Raw genomic sequence first — 4789 nt, forward strand, 5'->3', positions numbered from 1 at the left:
TTCTTAGCTGCTGTGCCAAACTGTCTTCTGATGTAAACACTGAGGTACCTACTCATATTTTTAAATGGTTTTTTAAAATGTTTTTCTTTATGTAACAGACAGCCTCAAAATCCCAGAGGCATACAATAAACATTTATTTTCATGCCCCGGGGTCTGTGGTTTGGCTGGGGTTTGGCTGATGTAGGCTGGGCTGGGCTCTAGGCTTCCTGTTGGGTTCAGGTCTTCCTGTTCTATACAAGTTCATTCTAGGGGTGCAAGCTTCAGGAGCAGCAGCGACTTGAGGTGTACATGCCTTCTCACAGTGAAGCCAAAGAAAACAAGCCCAACCAAGTAAGCTCATCAGAAACCTTTGCTCTGCTCACAGCCTCTAGCATCCCATTGGTCAAAGCCAGTCACATGGTCAAAGTCAAGATGGGGACATTCACCCAATAGCCATGAAGCCAGGGGAAGGATAGGAAGGTATAATTCTATAACATCCAAGAAGCGAAGAACGGGGAACAATAACCAACCCACATGCCCATGAAGTAGACAAAGGTGTGAATATTATTTGAGATGGAGGTATAAAAATACCTCCAGAACGCATGGTATTATCTCTGCCTGCCTAACTTCCCAGTCTCTGTATTTATGCAGAAATCTTCTCCACAACTCACACACACACACACACACACACACACACACACACGCGCGCGCGCGCGCGCGAGCCAGCCAATAATTGCCCTTCCTCTGAATGGTTCGTCACTTAAAAGTCATTGACCTCAGTGGTTCCCAGCCAACACTCTTTTGCCCCCTAGGGGATATTTGACAGTGTGTGGGGACGTTCTCTGTTGTCGCAACTTGGAGGTGGTGGCATGCTATTGGTATCTAGTGGGTAGAGGTTAGGGATGACCTTAAGTGGGCTACAATATGCAGGGCAGCCCCCCACAACAAAAAACTATCCGGCCCCAATGTCAGTAGAGCCGAGGTTTACAAACTCTGACCTTGACCAGTGTAACCCAATCTGGTGGCTAAGGAACTGTTAAAAAGTACAGATTCTTGGCATTCCAATGCAGAGGTTTTTGTTCTGAAGGGCTGAAATTTAGCCTTGGAATCTGTATTTTCAACTAGCCATTTAGGAGACTTTGATTTACTAATCAGAACTTGGAAACTGTTGCTTTTGGTCCTTGTTACACCCAGACGGGAACCCCAAATCAAAGATTATTTCAGGATTTAAACAGAACTATCCTCCCTTAAGTAGCCCTCCTAACATTGCCCTCTCCAGAAATCCAGCAAATTTGCTTCCCAGCCTCAGAGTTCACGAGGTTTGCCTACGAGTTGAATCTCTAAATAGTCCAGGCAATCTACAAATTCTCTTCCTTCTTTTCCCTTCACTTTTAAACCCAGGAGGAATTCGAGCAAAATGTAATCCATATGTTTCAGAATCATTTACACTTAAATCATGAAAGTACTGCCGTGGTTTTCAAGAGCTATTTGATGTTCAAAACACCTTATGAGGATCTTAAAAATAAGTGTTTTAAAGTCTCTTTTTACTTTCTCTTGGATTTTGCTCTGGGTAAGTGAATTCAAACACGGTGAAGCTGGGGGCGGGGGCGTTGTGCCGGAAAACCCAAGCCATGAATCTGAAGGAAATTCTACACTCCCCAAATCAGTTCTTCGGCTCTCACCTACAGCATCCCTTGAGATGCATCCATTTCAAGCCATAAAATCGATCTTATTTTCCCAATGATTATGGATTCAAGCAGTCACTCAGTTGAGTCTTTAGACATCTCCCTTCTCATTTTGCTTTTCAATGTTCCTCAGGTTTCATATTTAAACCATTTTGACTCACTCTAAGTGGAGATCCAATTCCTTCTTCCAATAGGTTTGTTATTTCTAAATAGCAACTTGGCTCTCTTGCCAACACCACATTTTACTCTTCTTTCTGTACCCCAGGGAGTCCCAGGTGGGAGTCTAAATTCTAGAATTGACCCTATATATTCTTGCAGCAAAGGGGGGCCTGCCTGTTCGGAGAAGTGATTTGGCACAATACCTCATCCAAGACGTGCTCATCCACAATGGTTCTACTTCTGATAATCTAACCCAAGGAAATAATTCCAAGTGTGGTGTAATGCAGCTCTTCACACTGATATATTCAACACCATTTATAATAGAGAAAACCTGGAAACAACCGAGAATAACAATAACAAAATGGTGCATTAAATAATGGTATCGCTTTCAGTGCCATCGTTAACACTGGTGGGTACTATGCTGCTTAACGTAGGAAAGGGGAAGAGAATGATGTGTTTTGTAATGTGAAAGAAAATGGATTACGCATGCATCCCAGGAAAAGATGCTTCAGGAAATTCTTAAGGTGTTAGAATTTTTCTGGCGATCAGTAATATAGAGTATTTTTTTCGTATACTTGTTAGCCATTTGTATGTCTTCTTCTGAGAAATGTCTATTAAGTTCTTTGTGCATTTTTAAATTGGGTTTTTGTTGTTGTTGAGTCGCTTAAGTTCTTTATATATTCTGGACATAATTAACCAGATCAAGGGAAGAGGGAAAGGCATTTCAGCCAGGTGAGACAATGTGAGCAAAAGCAGAGAGGTGAGTAGAAAACTGCTATGCATTCGGTGCTGCTAGAGCTCAGAGTTCCAGGCAGGGAGGAGGAAGCACTGAGATTGGAGCAGAGAGCAGAGGGTGAGATCTGCAATGGCCTGGGCTTTAGCCTGGAGGCAATGAGGAGCCATGAAAGGTGTTATGGAAGAAGCGCTCACATTTTCAATTTCACAAGATGACTATGTCCATGACATGGAGGATAGATTGAAAAGCAAGAAAGGCAGCTAAGAACCTTCTTCTTCTTCACGGAAACCTATTTAAGTGGCACCCAGATGAGATGCTGGAAGCCTTGATTGTTCAGGTCCAAATGTATTAATTCAGCAAGTATTCATTGTGTTATCAATGGAGGTGAGGTTTGCATGAGGCATGTCTAGAAGGAGCTGGGAAAGAACCTGTTGATTAATTGGATATTGGGGAGCGTGGAGGAGACAATGAGCAATGGATGACCCCAGGTGTGTGGTTCAAACAGCTGGGTAGATGCTGCTGTTATTTACTGAGCTAGAAGTAAAAGGATGAGACCAGGATTGGGAGAGAGACAGTGAGTCCAATTTGGGGGAAAGTGGGCCAAGATGGAGATGCCTAGCTGGCAGATGGCTGTCTTCAAATGCATTTACAATGGGAAGGTTGCTTTTCAAGGAGAAATTGCTGCTAGTCTGCTAGCTAGATAGATATGTTCAGGGAAATACAGGCAGACCATGCCATGGGGAGAATAGAAAAGCAAAGATGACAAAGGGAAGGATTTAGGGTAAGATGTGATTTAAAGGGAATATGTGGGCATGGATGGGCAGTGTCCATGGAGGAAAGAAGGTGCAGTACAGAGCATTGTGGCAGAAAGGGAGACCCAGAGAGGTGAGAGAAGAGAGGGGGGAAATAGGGGTTTTATGAATAAAGGGACAAGACAAAGAAAGGGAAAGGGGAGAGTCAGAGAGAAAGTGAAGACCCAGGACTTGGAGAGCTCCCTTCTATGAGCCTCTCTTGCTAGAGAGGGTGGGGAGTGGGCACGCAGTTAGCCTAGCACTGATTGGGGCACAGGGGTCCCTGAACCTGCTAAGAGAGCTGGGTAAGCAGCAACCACAGGCTGACAAGGAGTCCCTTCATTCTTGCCCCTCTTCAGAACCCAGCACGGGTCCCAGAAAGAACTTTCTCCATCTGCCTCTCTGTGTCAGCATGAAAAGCTCAAGAAGGTCAGTTGCCTCAAATCTTCAGAAGGGCTGACATGGGAGATGCTGTGGACAGACTCTGGGTGGCCCGTTCCCGGGCTGGACATGAAAGGGGCATGACTGGGTTCTAAAAAAAGAAATTTGTAGACTCTTCGTTGCACCATGACAAAGACTTCTTCCATAGGTAATGAGTGGCTTATGCCTAGAGAAATTTAAGCTAACAATGGATGAAGACTGAGCAAGTGATGCTGTGAAGTAGATTCCTGTATCAGATAGGACCTGAGCACATACTCTCCCCATTCTTTTCCTCTGGTAGCATTGTGCTTGGTACATAGCTAGCCCTCATAAAATGTGAGCTATTATTATTATCATTTATATTAAAGTGTCCAACCCAAAATGCCCAGTGGGGCCAGCAGATATCATAAACAGTGAGTGGTGGGGATTTTTTTTAACCCAAGCAAAGCATGCACACTCCTGCTCATTCCCACTAGCACTCTTGCAATGCCAAAAGCATTCTGGTTTTCTAAAAGAAGCTAGAAATTCATCTTGTAGGTGAACTTTTAAGATATTGGTTCAAAGAACATGCTAACATTAGGCAGGTCAAATAAAACACAATGAAGGCCACCTCTGCCTCATTGCTGATCCCTGAGCTAAGTTCTGTCCAGTCTACGCTTAAGAATATGGGCTTGAATTTCCATCCTGACTCTTCTACCTAAAGGCTGTGTGACCTTGAACAAGTTACTTAACCTCTCTGTGTCTCAATTTCCTTAGCCGGCTAACACTTGTTCCATGGGGTTGTTGTGTGGAATAAATTAGATAATGCAGCCAAGCTCCTGAGTGATATCCTGTGCATGGTAAGACTTAGCAGGTGATCATTATTGCTGCTGATGATTGTTCCTATGTTCGAGTCATGTTTTATGTTCCGGGCAGAGGGATTTTATGACAAATGCTTCACCTGCACCCCATGGTGAGGTCTGGTCTCTTCCCAGTGTGTTGCCCTGGTATCTTGGCTGGCAGCCTATTCTTACTACAGG

Source organism: Callithrix jacchus, chromosome 9 (genome assembly GCF_049354715.1).
Source record: "Callithrix jacchus isolate 240 chromosome 9, calJac240_pri, whole genome shotgun sequence".
In the NCBI taxonomy this organism is placed as follows: domain Eukaryota; kingdom Metazoa; phylum Chordata; class Mammalia; order Primates; family Cebidae; genus Callithrix; species Callithrix jacchus.